General features: G+C 32.6%; 1 protein-coding gene across 1 annotated transcript in view; it reads right to left on the reverse strand.

The window, feature by feature from the left end:
• The window catches only part of Sema3d (semaphorin 3D), a 155915-nt gene extending 139429 nt beyond the window's left edge, over nt 1-16486 (reverse strand). Inside the window, exon 1 of the mRNA XM_076862571.2 lies at nt 16418-16486. The gene's annotated coding sequence lies outside the window, so the exon portion shown is untranslated. The remainder of the gene's footprint in view (nt 1-16417) is intronic.
• Between the last annotated feature and the right edge of the window lie 2203 nt (nt 16487-18689).

Here is an 18689-nt window from a genome sequence, read left to right on the forward strand (position 1 = left end):
TTGAGGTATAAAGTAGTTCTGGTATGAACTACTTTGTTAAGATGTTCAGCCAACAATAGGACATTTTATTTTAAGTCAAACTTGCAAGTGAACAGTTACCATGAGTTTTAGTTAGGTGTAGACTGATTGAAAATTTGTAATGAAAACGTAATGAAAGATAAAAACAAGCTTTTATCACAATCAGTGTTTTCCTTTAGAAGAATATCTGTTTAAAAATTTCTATCTTATGGGAATGGGCATATGGCTGTGTTAGAAACTAGTTACTATCCCTAAGAATCATCACCCCTACTTCATGTAAGGAGTAGAAATGGACCAGTCCCAACTGTGAGCAAGACACACGGTAGAAGCTTCATTTTTCATCCTCTGTCATAGCTGGTAAGAATTAATAAATTTTTACTAAGTCTAAGCGATGTGTGTAATGCATTGACATGTATTTAAAATAAATTGCTTGACTTCTTTCCTTTTCTAATAAGGCATAATGTGAACAAGGTGCTCCTAGACCAGCTGTGGTCATACCAGCTGAGGGCAATACACTGAGGAACTCAGCAACAAGACAAAAAGCTTGAGAGTGTAAAACAAAGCCACTTGCCCACCATGGTTCCTTGACTACATCAGTCTCTTTGCACAATGGAAATGCATTATTATCTCGTTTGAGTACTATATTTTGAAAGAATTTTATAACAGAAAACAACATATATTTTTAATTAAAAATCTTTAAACTATACATAGACTTGATGACTCCCTTATGATACATTTTTCATCATAAAACTATTTTTAAGAACAATAAGAATATAGAATGGTGTTGCTAAAATTTGGATTAGAGTGTCTCTTGAAGGCTCAATTATTAAGGACTTGATCCCCAGACTGTGGTGCGATTGGGACGTGGCAAATTATCAGGAGGTCAGACCTAGTGAAAGGAAGTTAGGTCATTGAGAACATACCCTGCCTCTGCTCTCTCTTTCTCTCTCTGCTTTCTGGCCACCATAAAATGTGGAGTGTTTCTTTACCAAATGTTCCCACATGATGTTTTGTCTTACCACAAGTCCCCAAACAACAAAGCCAAACAACCATGGATTGAAATCTTCCCTCTTTTTAAATTAATATTCTCAGATATTTTGTGACAGTGCCAGAAACCTGACTGACATTAAATTGCCTTAAAATTATTAGAAAGTAGAGTCATATGTCTTTTATGTGATCATCAAATAAAAACTAGCACACTATTCTTCGTAAAATCTGAGAGTTCTTGGGTAACACTACTTTATCAACAATATTTCAACACTACTTTATCAACAACTCTACTGTGTTTTCTGTCTTATTTTCAACATAGAAATGTAGCTCCTTCTTTACTAATTTTTCTACAAAATTTGACAGATATGGTTTCCAATAATAACTTCAAAAATAATGTTCCTGCTAAAGTACTAGTTAATAAGATTTGATAATAAAATTGGATGAAGTTTTGATAATGATAACTAACTCAGAGCTGTTAAAATATTTTAAAAGGAAGAGAAATCATGTAAAGAGCATAATTTCATTTCATGACTGACAAATTTTCTTTTTAACCTGGGAGCATGATATTTTATGTCTAACTCTATATAGTACAAAGGTAAATATACCAGGGAATTAGTTTGTGGCCACTATATTTTCCATACTGTAAAATATACTTGGGAAAATTTGTTGAACTATATATAAGCAAAGGTATTCTAAATATCATTTTTGTGAAAAATTATCAGAAGTTTTGAATACACAGATAAATTATGTGATATAAAGCCATAGGTTTGAAACATAGTCCACATGTTAATAAGTTTCACTAGAAGAAAGAAAGAAAAGAAGACATAGAGCAAGGGTGGGCAGAATAAAGAAATATTTTCTATTGAAGTGATGCTGATAGTTCTAAGTTTATCTACCTATTATTTTTAGAGCTTTTATAATGTTATAGAGACTTGAGGAGTTGAAGATAAAACATAGACATAAAGTTCCTGACTCTGTGGCACTTCCTTTCTATTAAGCATAAGTGCAGGACAACATAGTAGTCAAAACACATATTAAGATTGTGACAAAATGCTATATGGGAAAATAGGATCAAGAATGCTTTGAGTTGAGTTTCAATTAGAAGTACTGACAGGGTACCTAAAAAACTTACACTGGAGCAAAGATCTGGAGGAAATTATCAATTAGCAGATGAAACATGCAGAATGTTACCTATAGAAGCAAAAAGTGAAAATCAGATTCCGCTAGTGTCTGAAGAAGGGGCTAACACCATTCATAGAGAGTTTGGACACGTGGTATTATGAAAGAGTAGTTGAGAAGGTGGCTGGAAAGTCCAGTTTGGGCTTTGGGTCTCTCTGTCTACTGGACATCTAGCTGGCAACACTGAGCAGGTCAATGAGTTCAAGCCAGAAGGTAAGGGCAGAGGCCAGGGACAGATGTGTAATCCTGGTGATCATCAGCATGAAGGTGAATTGTGGCAGGGGAGGTTGCCAAGGAAAGGAGTTCAGGAAGAAGAAAGAACAGTTGCAAGGTTTGGACCCCGACACATTGCATTATTCAAAAGTCAAGGAGGTGAAGAGGATTCAGGGATTGAGATTGGGAGAACGCTGTTAGTGAGGGAAGAAGAGAACCAGAAGCATGTGTGGTTCTGGAGGCACATTAGATCTTGGGTGGAAGATATAATAATGATCAACAAGCCACTGAATTAAATGCTGCTAACATGTTAAAAAAATAAGATATGAGCATTGACTACGGGGTATAAGTGGTTCTGTGGTTCTAAAGAGGTGCACAATATTTAAAAATATCAACAGATATCCAGATATCTATTTTATATTATTTAACAATGAAAATATCATTTTATATCAGCAAATGCTTTTAATTTTAGGCATATAGGGGCTGGGGATGTGGCTCAAGCGATAGCGCGCTCGCCTGGCATGCGTGCGACCCGGGTTCGATCCTCAGCACCACATACAAACAAAGATGTTGTGCCCGCCGATAACTAAAAAATAAATATTAAAAAAAAAATTCTCTCTCTCTCTACCTCTCTATACCTCTCTCTCTCTTTAAAAAAAAATTTAGGCATATAATATTCTGAAATCAAAATAAGATAATAGTTCTGTCTTTCTCATAGAATTTTTAAGTAATGCTATTTTTAAGAATAATGCTCTTAAACATTGTGAAAACATGTCTAAGAAAATGAATAAATGTTATTTATTATACCTTATCTAATCTACTGTAAGATGGAATAACATTATTTTAAATTTCAGTAAGAAAATAATGTAGCCATTCAAATTACAGCTTGGCATTGATTGTACAATGCCATTGATTTCAGAGATCTTAATATAAGAAAAATGCCCATATTAAGACTTATAAAATATTACTGTATTAATTTTTTATAATTACACTAACATGTCCATTCTATTTACTTCATGAAGATTGAAACAAATGATAAACATTATAATCTATAGTGCTTTTGAGGAATAAGAAACTGTTCCCACCAAATAATAAACAATATACTTAATTAGCTTTTTCCTCCCTGCGTGGTGGTTAAAACTCTGTAAAATATCAGGATAGCAGAAAATATAGGAATTGTCAAACAAAATAGTAAAATTAGATAAATTTGTGTGCTGTAAATAATTACTGACAATTAATTTATTATTATAGGCCACTACTTATAAATATGCTTTAAATTTTAAAATGTGTATGTGAAATAATTACTAACATTTGTAAAATTAAGTTTATAAGATCATTTTTATATGCTTGCTAAAATAAGGAGAAAAATATTTGATTTGATTTAATTTAAAACAATTGAGCCACCACTGTGGATGACAATTCATTGACTTATTCATTCAAGAGAATAAATGCTTACTGTGTACCTTCTGACATCCAGCACCTTGCTAGGAACTACAGATACAGAAGGGAACACAGAAAAAAAAGAATCTCTATTCAAGCAACTTGTAGATTAGAAATATAAAACAGAAGGGAAATAATATAACATAAGAATGTGCTAAGTGCTATGGAGGAAAATAGAAGAGATCAAAAAGGTGAAATGGAAAAACTGCAATTTAATTTAGAAAGCTCATTTAATTTATATCATGTAGGTCACCTGTGAACATGTAAAGCATTTCTACTTTTTCAAGTACAGAACTCCACCTGAAACAATGACAACTCTCTTTTGGAACTTTGTGCTTATTAGACATGTTAGAACAAAGCCTTGTTTCCTTCATGTTTACTGGAAGGAGAATAGTTTTTGTTTTTTTGTTTGTTTGTTTTGTTTTGTTTTTGTTTTAAAACTGGAAATAAACAACCCCTGAGCTCTGATTTTGAACTGGAATTTGTTCTTTCTGGATAAACCAGGGGCATCCTAAAGATGCCCAAGTGCATTTTTATGAAATAGCTACAAACCAAGATATCTGAGTTGATTTGAAAAAAAGCAATATAAACAATTTTTTGAGTAATATAACAAAGAGTTATATCTTTTTGCAATCCAAATTATAATGAAAATATCAAGCTATTCATAGTCAATTTTAAATTGAGTAAGAAATGAATATGCAGAGTTTGAATTCTTACAAGACTTCTCTATATGATAATTAATCCGATTTAATGAAATTATATAATGCTACTTATACTATATTTTGGACCCAAATAAACTCATATACACCAATGGAAATGAAATAAGTTGTTTAAGATTATTCTTCTTGAATTTTTATAGGGAGAAATGTGGTCTTCCAAGACAAATTTAACATGAAACATTCATTTTAAAATTCAATGATTTTACAAAATACACATTGATTTATTTAATAAGACTTCTGTACTTTCTCCTGTTTCTTGAATATGTAAAACTTTTAATATGACAACATGAAAATTAGAAATAATGCAGTATTAAAAATAATGTCAGTTCTGATTTAAGCTCTGCCAATAAATATCACTGTTACTTTTGGCAAATTATTATACCTTTTTGAATTGCAATTTCCTCAACTTGAAATGAAGAGAATAGTGAAGGTGGTCGTTGTGATATGCTTCTAATCTGTATATGAACACTTACTTTAAAAAAAATCGAGATTTTTTCACCATACTTACATCAAACATTAGCACAAATTTTGCCCAATATGTTTTCAGTAAAGTGTTTATTTATTTCCTCATTCTATCATATATTATTTATCCCCTTTAATATATATTCTACAACCTGAAAAACATGAACACATTGTTCATTGCTTCTTATTACCAAGGAGTCCTTGTTATGAGCCAAACCTGTTTATCCCTGATTTCTCCTGGTTTTCCTGGGGGCATGGCCCAATGTTGAATGAATTGCTGTATAAGCAATGCCAGAAAGGAGCTTAAAACATCCTTTCATTTCGAGCAATGTTTTTGAACTTGTGCCCTAAAAATGGCACAATTCAAGAAATATTCAGTATCACTATAAAAGAGAAAATCTGCTGTAATCAGTTTATTATTGTACAAAAACAGATCTGAAATCCTTAGCAAAGTCTGAGTGCTTTTTTTAAACCAACTGGTTTGTTATCAAGAAAAACATATTGCAAATCACACCTACGGATTTCTAAGCCACAAAACAAAGCTATTGCCCACCACCCTGATGAAAGTCTAAGGTTTCTTTATTTCTGTAACAATATATAATATTTTAAGTATAAACATAAAAGTCAATTTACTGCTGGCTAATTATTTTATTAATAATAAGTTGTGATTATTAACAAAGTGCTAGGCTTGTACTCTATGGGGTTAAAGCCACAGATAAGCAAAAAGAAGAAAATAAAAACATTATATTCCTACATTATATTCACATCTTGTCCCCAGTTACAGAAAAATACTAAAAATATTAAAAATCTTCTTTATCCTTCCACATTTACATGCATCTTTACTACAATATATATGTACATGTATTTTACATGTACATGTATTTTGCTAAAATGAAATTATATTGAACTTTCTATTTTACAACCACTTTGAGTTAATTTTCTCCTTTGCCCACAATTTTGTTTTATGACCAGTCCACATTAAAATTTTTCCAGAATGCCCCAAAACTGTTCTTTATAGCTGGCATGTCCAACTCAGGATCCAATTAAACATGGCATATTAACTAGCTACAGCCCTGTCATCTTTAACTTAGCACACATATCAATCACCCCCTTTTTCTTTTAAATGACACTAACTTGTTGATGAGAGATAAGTTAAAGTTACCCTTTTAAGTGCTTTAAACACTTCAGGAATATCTACATTGTTAAAGAGTTAATAATTTACTTCAAAACCCTGTGTTAACTAACTTCACAATATACCCTATTTCTCAAAGATTTGTTGGAATCCAGGGGAAATCAATCATTGTACTATTGGGGATTCTGTACTAATTTTTAAAAGATTGAGTGTTCTCTTGATCTTTCCGCACTGGGAGAAGGACCTGATTCATGCTCTTCCTGGCAAAGTATCAGCGCCCTTCATGACAGAGCAGGAAGGTATCCTAAGGATAAAGTGTCAAGTATTGCTTAAATATACCTTCTTTGTGATTTCCATAAACCAATTCCCCCATGTACTCCTTCATGCATCAGAGTGAAATATAAACAAGAACGTGTTCCTTTTGGGCTGCATAGTACCAGTTTACCTAAATTAATGTTTATTTAGTATCTAATGATGTTTTCTATTGAGAGAAACTGGGCTCTGTTTTCTCAAGTTTTTTTTTTTTTTTTCCAAGTCTCATAAATCTGAGGAAAGGCGGTCAGTGTAACCCCTACTAACAACTGAAGTGGTCACACACAGAATAAACAAGGGCCCATTTATAAAGCCATCACTGAGACTCTACTTGGGTAAATTTAGATTTCTCAGTATTAATTTATGATGTGTGCAATGCACTTTGTACTCAAAGAAAGAAAATCGGAAAAGAGTAAAAAAATATGCATTTAACAAAGCTTTAATACATTAATGTACTATTTGAGCTTGAGGGCTACCAAAAAAGAAAGAAAGACAGGAAGGAAGGAAGAAAGAGAGACACAATATGTTTCTGTGAGCTATATAGAAATTGGTTTTGGTATATCAGAATTTCTAAACAATTATTTATCAATATCACTAAAAAAATAATTTTCTGGGTGTTTTACCCCAATTTTTTATAGGTTTATTCATTTGTGGATATCAAATGTTTCATTACAATTAACATACTTTTTTTTTTGAGAGAGAGAGAGAGAGAGGGGGTGGGATTTTAATATTTATTTTTAGTTATCGGCGGACAGAACATCTTTGTTTTGTATGTGGTATTGAGGATTGAACCCGGGCAGCACGCATGCCAGGTGAGCGCACTACAGTTTAAGCCACATCCCCAGCCTTTACCCCCAATTTTTAAATTAATCAATCATTCATTTAATTGAAGTTTGAGAAGTCATGTCTTCACCAACACAAAAAAAAAGTTTGAAAAATAAAATTCCTAGAAAAACACTGAGAAAATGGTTAGTTTTATCTACAACTTCAGTATCAGCCAAAGTTAATTCCATATGAATTTTATTGTTTTAAAGTCAAAATTTATTTCTCTAGACATGAAATTACAACATTATTTAGAACTCAATAATAAAACTTTCTAAATATGTCATAATTTATTTATAAAAGACACAGATTACATCAGGGAAATAAGGAATCTAACTCATGGTGGTCTTGTTTCCATTTAATCATTCTCCATGGTAATACGGTATTTTCCCCAATTTGCATTGGACATGGATCTCAAGAGAAGGATGTAAGCAAGTTTTAGAAAGAACAAGAAAGGCTTTTGATATTTGTTTTATTTTAGTGATCCCAGAAAGAGTTTTCATAAGAAAGAAAAGAGGGATGGCATTTTTTAGTGTCTGAAAAACCCCGTCAATGTTTTCTTTAATTTTATGGCTCCTTTTGCCTTTTTTCTAAGATTCCCAGACAGGCAATATGATGTGAATGGACTAACCTTTTCTCTTTTTGGCTGGCCGATAGTTTCTCAAAATAAATATGCATCTTATACTTTTTTTTTTCTGAATTTATCTTCTTGAACCATATCCATGAATTGAGAAGACCTTCTCAGGGGATGCCAAATGCTCAGACAATAAATGCCACATTGATCAGGTGCATCAAAAGCTAGTCTATCTCAAGATAACTTGCTCTACTTTCTCTTTCTGTCTCTCTCTGTCTTTTGGTACTGGGGATTGAACCCAGGGGTGCTTGCCACTGAGTTACATCCCCAATCTTTTTTCTTTTTCTTTCTTTCTTTCTTTCTTTTTTTTTTTTTTTTTTTTTCTTGAGAAAGGGTCTCACTAAGTTGCTTAGGGCATCACTAAGTTGATGAGGCTGGCTTCAAATCTGCAATGATCCTGACTGGGTCTCCGGTTGCTGGGATTATAGGAGTGTGCCATCATGCCCAGCTAAACTTTTTCTCCTTTTAAAAATAAACTTGTCTATATGTGTTCATTCAGCAAAATAATTTCCAATGAGATCTTTTTAAAAATGACCAATTTGTCAAAATGATAATGAGTAACTTAAACATATCTATCATAAAACTTCATGCAATTAGGAATGAAATTGATATGACATAAAATCAGACCATATGAGGAAGATACCTGACCTATAAATTCTAAAGCAAATGTTAATAATTTTGTTATTGCAGAAATAACTGGTGGTTACAGATAAGAATAACAAATACATTATACATAAAATATAATCTGGTTGTATAAAACTTTCTAGTGCTCTCCAGTAAAAATATTAGGTGAGATCTAATTAAAAAAAAAAAAATCTTGTGGTCATGTAAGAGCAGTGAAAAGTAACCAATGAAACCAAATTTATAATATAATTTATGTTATTCAACATATCCAAAATATCACCTTTTTAACATGTAATCCAGATAAAAATTATTAATTATTTTACTTTTTTCATGCTAAGTCAAAACAAAACAAAACAGGTGAAACACTTTCAGTGTTTCTCTATGTGAATGCTAAGATTTAATCAAAAATTTGCAGTTCCAAGCACAGTGGCACACACCCTTAATCCCAGCAGCTTGGAAGGCTGAGGCAAGAGAATTAAGAGTTTGAGACTAGGCTCTGCAAATTATCTAAGTTCTAAGCAACTTAGCAAGGCCCTGTCTCAAAATAAAAATAACATAAAAAGGGCTGAGGATGTGGCTCAGTTGTTTAGTGCTCCTGGGTTCAATCCCTAATACCAAAACATAAAATATAAAAAGAATATAAAATTTGCATTTGGAAAAAATTGAATATATTAAAGGTGTCTTCCAAATATTTAAAGCTTTTAATAACTGAAATAAATGTTAACTTTTAAAATTTAAATTATTTAAGATTATAAATAACAAAGCTGAATTTAAAGCTAATATGGGAACTTAAGAAGATATAAGCATTTATACACAGATTTTTTTGGGGGGGAGGGGGAGGTACCAGTTGATTGAACTCAGGGGCACTTAACCATTGAACCACATCCCCAGCCATTTTTTTTTTGTATTTTATATAGAGACAGGGTCTCACTGAGTTGCTCTGTGTGCATTGCTAAGTTGCTGAGGCTGGCTTTGAACTAGGGATCCTCCTGCTTCAGCCTCCTGAGCTGCAGCAGATATAGGCATAAGCCACCATGTCTGGCTTATAGATTTATTTTTAAGTAACTAATTTGCAATATCCAATACTTAGGTCAACCTTAAAGCTACATTTGTCCTATGCTCTTCACTCATAATTTGAAACATTTGATTACTGTAAAATAGATAATATTATTCCTTAGGATTTTATTAGAATTTACTACGGATTCCTATGTTAATACTAATTCATTAAAAAATCTTTCAATGATGGGAGAAATTGCCATTGCCAATCAATCTGGCTTTAATGGCCTCTGTATTTAAATTAAAAAGAACAAACAAGTTTCAGAAATTCTAGAGAAACTTGATAAGACACACAATCCTAGCCTGGCATTTATTAGTGTTGGCATTTATTATTTCATTTGGTTTGATTGCATTTGTTTATGAAGCAAGGAGGAGGATCATCCTTGACACTTCATCAGGAATTATTTCAAAGGCTCTGAACTACTGAGTGTAAATGGCAGCATGACGATAACCTGTCTTCCAAATATTAAAACTTGGAATTATTCCATTATAGGAATCATAATTATTCCAGTATAGGAATTATGATGACAGGAATTTTTACTTTGTATCACTTATTTTATCTTTAGACTGGCATAATGGTTGGTGTATAAAACATGTTTCATTTATTGTGAAGAATCAAAGAAACTGAGTGAAAGAATAGAGCCAAATATAAACTGTGAGGTCTTAACACAGCTGTGAGGCTCTGAGAAACATCAAAGAGGTGCCCATAATATTTGATTGTTTTGGGAGGGTACAATGTGAAATCCTTAAATCAACATGTAATAAGAAAAAAAAATTGACATTTTTATTCTATGCTGTTGACTACTTACAGTTCTAAAGATACATAAATACTGTATAACAATCTGAGAAACTTATCACTTTCAACACTTATTACTCAAATACAAAACTCTGAGATATTCAAAACACATAAAAATAAAAGGAAAATTAACTGGTACAAATATAGGTAATTCAATCTACCTTATGTTTGTATAGTACCTTATAGTTTCTTAGCTTTCCCTTTCTCCTTGCTTGCTCACTCTGTGTATGTCTGTGTGTGATATACATTTACACACATCGTGTGTCACTTATTATCATACTGTAAAATACTTAATAATTCTGCATTTAAGATATAAGATAAGATACAATTTTATTGGTTAAAACATAAATGATCTTATTTTTGAAATAAATAAATTGTAAAAAGGACCTGGCGTGACAGCAGATATCACAGGTAAAAGAAACAGAAGAGTAGGACAAGAACTGATCTTTTCATGTATATGCAAAGTAAAGTCTCCAAACACTTTCTGGTGACAAGACAGCAGACCCCAGAAAATAGGAGCAGGCTACACAAGGATGCTGAAAAACTGTGGTGAAACTCAAAGGAGTAGCACATTTACTAGGACAATTAAAGAGAGTTGCCTTAGGAAAAGAAAAACCAAAAGAAAGGATATTGGCAGAGCAATGAGAACAAGGAAGTGAAGGGGAAAGAAACACAGTCCAGTAGGCATATGACTGCACCACAGGACTAACATTATTCAGTTAAAGTTCCAATCACAGAAACAGTTTTCTATCCCTCTTCATAAACATTCCATTTCTGACCTCCTGTGAAGTTATTTCTATAGATTTGCTATTCTGTATAGCTTAGATGTGAGGTATCCCCCAAAAGCTCATGTATGAGTCAATGCAAGAATATTTAGAGGTGAAATGATTGGGTTATAAGAGCCTTAAACCACTCAGTGAATTAATCCCACCATGGTGATTAATTTAGTGGTAAGTGAAGGCAGGTAGAGTGTGGTTGGAGGAGGTGGACATTGGGAGGGTGATGTTGAGGTATATATTTTGTTTCTGGTGAGTGGAGTCTCTCTCTATTCTTCCTAATCATCATGTCTTGAGCCACTTCCCTCCACCACACTCTTCCACCATGATGCTCTGCCTCACCTTGACCCCTGAGGAATGAAGTCCACTTTCTATGGACTGAGACCTCTGAAACAATGAGCCCCCAAGTAAATTTTCCCTACCCTAAAAGTGTTTTTGTCAAAAGCACTGCTTTTGAACACAGCAGTGAAAAAGCTAACTAAAACAACTATCTACCTGGCTGGAAAGTAATTGTGCCAATTATAGAAAATTCAATCAATTTAGAAGGAAAATATGGAAACACATACATATATATATGTCTGCATATATTTTTTACATTTAGGTAATAAGATTTCATGAAAAGAAAAATAATCAAATTATTATTTTTCTTCTATTACCTTGTATTTACATATAATTTATTTCCCCAAAAGTTTCAATTACGTAAATATTGTTTAAGTTACCTAGGTATCAGCTAATTTATGGTTTTCTTTTCTTGCAGTTGTATGTGAAATAACCAGAATCAGTCCTGGACTCACAGTTTAGGTGAAGTGCCCTTCCTACTCACTCCAAATCATCTGAATTCATTGACCAACTTGCTGCAACATCTCTCCACAGATTTATAGAAGTCTTTCAACTGAGAGTGAGCACAATGCCCCAGATATACCTTCCTGACCTGTACTAGTGCTGTGTTTCATTCCTTCAAACACCTACTTTTTAGTAGATGATAAATGATTTCAATCTGAATAAAAATTAAAAGTATCCTGCCAATAAAAGCCAGCTAATCATGATCACATTCAGAGATTATGACTGCAACTGTTTAAAAGTATGTACATTTGATAATAAAGTAGACTGTAAGAAATTGCAATTTTAAAAATGAATAGATGAGAAAATGAATAAGTCAAAATTTGAACTCACAAGAATGTCAGTTATTAAGTATCATTGCTAATGATCAATATTATCTAATCCTGTCCAAAATATGTAAGAAAATATTGCTGCCATCATATTTTTTCTTTTCATTAATAGGCAGTCTATATTCTTGACTATTAATTTTAGCATACCTTGCTTTACTGTCAATGGGGACATTATTGCTCACAGTTTATTCAGAAAGCAATGGATCTAGTTTAAGACTCTCATACTTGGGTTCTTATAATCCAGATAAAATCCAGTAAGGGCCTTAGCTGATTCTATATGATATTTGTTTTTAAAAGGAAACATTATTTATATATTAACTGGGTTATTCAAACGCAAAAATGAGAGAAAATGGAATACGCACTCAAATGTTCCCCTTGGAGCACTCCAGTTTTATTTGTAGTTTGGAAATATATATGAGAAGGCATAGTCCTCTTCTCAGTATAACATACCTCATACAGACTTAAAACAAGTAGCTCTCCTGAGTGAAAAGGTATAATTAGAACCTTTGGAAAACATTTAGTCCAAATCATAAAATATTGTGTCAAAGTGAAAAAAAAAAAGCCCTACTAGGCATTTATTCTATTATTTTATTTAAAATACACAAGTACCACTTGCCTCAAGCTATGATGATGGTCCCATGCTACATCATGTGTAGGCCAACAAACTCTCCAAAGTTACAATTATACTGTGAATACTAAGAAGTATTTGCAATATCTGGACTGAGAAAAAAAATTTAAAATACCAAGATTAAGAGGTAGGACTGTGAGCTTTTATGGTTGTTTCTCATTCACTTTCCATGCAGCAAAGGCTTTTTGACTTCTCAATTTGAAAACTCAAGGGTTATACTTGACATTGGTATCTAATAGCCACAAATATTAGATACCTAATTGGGTATCTAATATTTGTGATTCCAGGACTATGCACTAAGGTAACTTTGCAGTGATAAGTGACTCATCTGTCATGCTGTGGGCTATTTTAAAATTTCAACGTAAATACAACAAGGCTCAACATCTATCGTATGAGTCATGTAGTCAAGGTATTTCACAGTTTCAACATTAGTGAGGGCTACATTCCTTTCTAGGACATCATAGCTGTGTGACGTTCATCTCAGCAGGTGATGTGATAAAATCAAGTATCTCCTGAAAATCCATGTGGAACAGGTAATGAGGTTCCCAGTGCTTAATCTGATTCCAAGATATGAAAAGTAGTAAAGTGCCTAACCTATGCATACACCCTATTCATTAGTAAATAATTTCAGAATGAATTAAGGTATTAATTTCATTTTTTTTTTCAATTTAGTTTATCAGGACATAAATATTTATTAGGTTGTTTGGCTATGATTGTTTAATAATCAAAATTCTTGACACTTATTTGTTGGCCTAGTGAACTAGTCCATTTCTGAACTGCTAAAATTCTAAGAATTATATGTACTTTTCTGAAAACAAAACAGAACTATTTCCCTGTAATTAGGATCACTAACCAAATCAAACCTAAAGGAGAATTTGTGTTATGCAACATACTAATCAATTTATCACCTGAATCTTACTGTTAATTTTGATATTTCTTTATTCTTCTGTATTTTCCAGCTTTTGCTAGATTTATGGCCAAACATTTATAGTCACTGGAGCTTTTCTATACTATGGTTCTGAGTTTATGTGTAAATCTGCCAGGTAGGTAAAGCCTGGTGCAACAATGTCCTGATTGTGGAACCACAATTAAGTCTTCCTGGAAAGAGTCCAGAGCCCACTTTCCTTACATGCACTCTACTCAGTGGCTAATGGTGTGATTTTAGTGTTTCTTTTAAATTCTTTTCATTGTAAATGTGAGACAAACAAAATTAAAACTTTGAAAACATTGTTTTTTAAACTGTTTAACTTGGTTAGAATATTTAAAAGCTTCATTTCAACATAGAACTTTCTTCAAATGCTAAGCCTACATGTTTAAACAGCATGGTACCACAACAAAGAAACACACACACACACACACACACACACACACAGGCACAAAGAGGTTATCTGATTACTGCGACTGAAAGGCAAATAAGTTAAAGTAAAAAGGAAATTGCTTTTGCAACCTTATAGAAAACTGTATAGAGAAAATAAAACAATGTTATTAAAGACAATTATTCATTCATTTATTCTTTCCATATTTTCCATTTTATTTATTTATTTATTCTTTTTTTTGGGGGGGGTACTGTATAGTCTTCTTTCCTTACTTTATTCTTCCACTTTAGAAATCTTTGCATAAACCAGATAAATTTCTCCAAGTTTATACATATACAAATGGTTTGTAAAAATTCTTTCTAATCCTAAACTAAGAAAAATAAAAACAAAAACAAAGCAAAGGAAGAAACAAAATCAGTGTGCTATCCTAAGAAAGAGTAATGATTATTTTCAAAATTCTTTCCAGGAAGTGTATATATAGTGCTTAACCAGAGAGGTTAATGGTAACACAGCAATATATTTCTATATTGGTTAAAATTGAACAGCAAAATTAATGAGAGACAAAGATACACACACACACAGTGTGTGTGTGTGTGTGTGTGTGAGAGAGAGAGAGAGAGAGAGAGAGAGAGAGAGAGAGAGGTAGGAAGGGAGGGAGAGAGGAGGGAAAGGGTAATCATATAGCTACACAATTTTTGGTTTATTTGAATACTATTCTTTCTATATCGTCATAGCATCTTGTACCAGTGCAGGTTTTTACATTGATTTTTTTCCTATTCATTTCATCATATTGACCTTAAGATTCCATACAAGTGTAAGAATTTTGCCCAAAGGATATTAAGAAATCTTTAAATTCCTATTAAAAAGTTCTAAAATTTTAGAGTATCTAAAAAATAATGAGAGATTTTTCTGACCATACTTTGATCAAAATAATGAAAAAGTTCACAAAATTTGCTTTCAAACAATACCTCTTACAAATGCATCATATAACCTGAGATTTATTCTTAATTTTCTAATTTTAATAAGGGTTAGTTGTCTTGTAGTTTCTATGGCTGGATATATAAAAGGAATACTTTTTAATTTCATAGTTATTGATTTTATGATCACTTTACAATTTTTTGTTTGTTTTATTAATCGTTGCCACCTTAATCTCTTCTTTATTTTTTTTTAAATTACCACACCTATACTTACTTATAGGATAGTGTTTGCTCACAGAGTGAGTGTTCTTTGATCTTGGCTCTTATTTCACCTACTTATTAGACAAATTTTACCACAGTGAGTACTTAAGTCATGATTGAATTACCTTTTCCTGGTTATTAGAGTAAGCCCAAGTTGTAAGTGACATGATCATTGTCAGCCATAGGCAAGAGAAAGCAACATAAATATAATTTGATCTCATATCACCAAATTATATCATTGAGTAATCAAAAGACAACATTATTTTTCCCCAAAAGGAATAGTTTATAATCTGAGTACAACTACATATCTCAATTGTGTAAGACAAGTTTGCAATGATGAAAATGATCTTAGGTGGGTAAGTTCATAAAAGATTAATATGAATATTACAGTAAAAGAAACTGAGAGCTATTTATTATGCCTGGCAAATAGTAAAACAACAGAAAATTAACAGACTATGCAGTCTGATGTTTAAAATAGTCAATAATAATTTAAGAATAAAAGAAAATTCTTAAGATTATGTATTAGCAATATGTTTTTAAACACATATTGATATTGACTGGTGACTTATAACCTAATGACAATATTTTAATGTATATCAATAACAGAACCAAAAGCATTGTAATGACTATGTCATTAATTCATTGCTTAAATGAATAAGTGTGATTTCTTAGCAGAGACATAATAATCTTTTGTTTTTCAAGATTTCTTGGGTTATCATATCTAGAACAAACATTTCATACAGTATGTGAATATAGATTATCCAAATTTTCTCTTAGCCAACTGACAAGGAGATTCTCTTCTTCTATCATCTCATCTAGAAGAGTCTGTACTGGTCAGAGTTTTTCAGAGAAATGGAACCAATAGGATATCTATCTATCTATCTATCTATCTATCTATCTATCTATCTATCTATCTTTCTATGAGTAAGATTCATTACAAAGAATTGGCTTACATGGCAATGGAAACTGATGAGAATCCCAAGATCTGCAGTTGACCAGCTGGAGATCCAGGAGAGCCAGTAGTGTAGTCTTAGTACAAAGGCCTGTGAACCAGGAGAGCAGATCTCGCAGTTCCAGTTCAAATCTGAAGGCTTGAGAACCAGGAGAGCCAAAGTATAGTTTCACTGTGAGTGCCTGCAGATTCCAAAGCAAGGAAGATTAGATGTTTCAGTCCAAGTCAAAAGGCAGAGAAAAGAAAAAAGAAAAGAAAAGAAAAAGATAGCTCATGTCAGTCAGAAGGAAATTCCCACCTCCTTGGGGGTGGATGAGACTTTTTGTTCTCTTTAGACTCCTTGGATGGGGCCCTCCTACGTTAGGGAGGGGAATCTGCTTTAATCAGTCTACCAATTCAAATGTTTCTCTCATTCAAAGGGATCCTCATAGACATGTGCAGAGTAATGTTTGACCAAATGCTTGGGTACCATGGCCCAGTCAAGTTGACACAAAGTTAACCTTCAAAAAACCCTTTTGTACTGCGGTTTTCAGCATTAAAGTACCTTATTGCTTGGTCCTTACCACATAATTTTCAAACTACCAAATCTCCTGTGCCTGCTGATCTGAAGAAAGTTCAGATGTTACAGACAGCAGAGAATTCCTAAGCTCTGAACGCTGCCCATGTAAATTTTCTTAGGACTGTTTGGGACATTATATTAATTAAAAACTTATGGCAGGTGATAACATTTACCTTTCGAGAGAATCCTTACATATTTTATTAAAATAAGAATGTTGGAATAAAGCATGGAAGTTCCCATGGAATGGAGCTTCATGGGAATGCACCCTTAATGTCCCATCAAGCCTCACACAAATCCTACCATGTGGGGGGTCTGTGACTTTCTCTACACCAAGGCTGAACACACATTTACTTATTAACACTTAAAAAAAAATGAGCATGTATGAAATGCACTTGCACAGTTTGTGATTTTTATTGCAAATGAAGTAATGGTCAGGATGGCAATGATTTGAAATACAGTAGTATAGATTGTTTCCTTGGTTATAGGGAACTAGAAATGCAGTATAAAGTACACTCTATAAATGCCCAGAGAGAACCATAAAACTGAATAAGCTCATTGACTAAAATATAACACAAGGTGATAACTTTAGGTTAGCCTTAAATAATAGACAACCATAAAAAATAATTAGGTATAAACATGTGATCTAGAGAAGAGAGCAAAATCTCTTTACAAAATATATGTGTAAATCTGAAAGGAATTTAGCTAAAGCATAGATTTACTTATTTTAAAAGCACTTATTTTAGAATATAGAATAGCTTGTATTTTTACTTATAAGGAGTTGTACCATGTTATTACTGGCATCTCTCTTTGTGTTTTATCAGATTGACTGCCTTCAACAATTATGTAATAACCTTTCTTCTGATAAAAATAATTTTCCAAAATTGTATCATAAAAATGTTTGCATATACAGAAAAGTTAAAGTGTGCAGTAAGCATGTACATACCCACTATAGATTCTACAATCAACCTTTTTCTATATTTCTTTTATCACATATCTATACATCCCCATCAAACTATCTTATTAAAAAATGGTTTGTAAATATAAAAACATCAGTATACTTCACTCTAACACATAAGCAGGACACACATACATTTACTCTTTCTTATAATTTGAATACATACTGCTAAAGGATAACAATAATTAATAAAATTCCTATCTTACTGTGCCCTCAGTCACTGAAAGCTTATTAACTCCCTCTGAACTTAGTGCTTCTGAGAATACAGTCTCAGTTTTAATCTCCCTGATGGACTGGTTAGTTATTTTCTTTTCTGTGGGTATATATTAAAACCCTAGTAACAACTGGTCATACAGAAACTTAATGCATTTCCAACAAGGGAGTAATATGTAAGAGTACCTGACTCCTTAGTTATAAAAAAGTCAGTGAATAGGCCTAACTGATGAAATTAATTAAGGTCATTTTTTTTTTTTTAATTTTAAGAGTACTGGGGATTGAACTCAGGGGAACTCAATGACTGAGCTACATCACCAGCCCTTTTTTTGTATTTTATTTAGAGATAGCATCTCACTGAGTTGTTTAGCACCTCACCTTTGCCATGGCTGAGGCTGGCTTTGAACTCGAGATCCTCCTACCTCAGCCTCCTGAGCTGCTGAGATTATAGGCCTGTGCCACTGCATGTGCCTAAAGATACTTTTTAAATGATTTATTTTTATATTGGTGATTGTGAAACAAATTAATTTTTTGAACAAAGATAAA

The sequence above is a fragment of the Callospermophilus lateralis genome, chromosome 1 (assembly GCF_048772815.1).
Source record: "Callospermophilus lateralis isolate mCalLat2 chromosome 1, mCalLat2.hap1, whole genome shotgun sequence".
In the NCBI taxonomy this organism is placed as follows: domain Eukaryota; kingdom Metazoa; phylum Chordata; class Mammalia; order Rodentia; family Sciuridae; genus Callospermophilus; species Callospermophilus lateralis.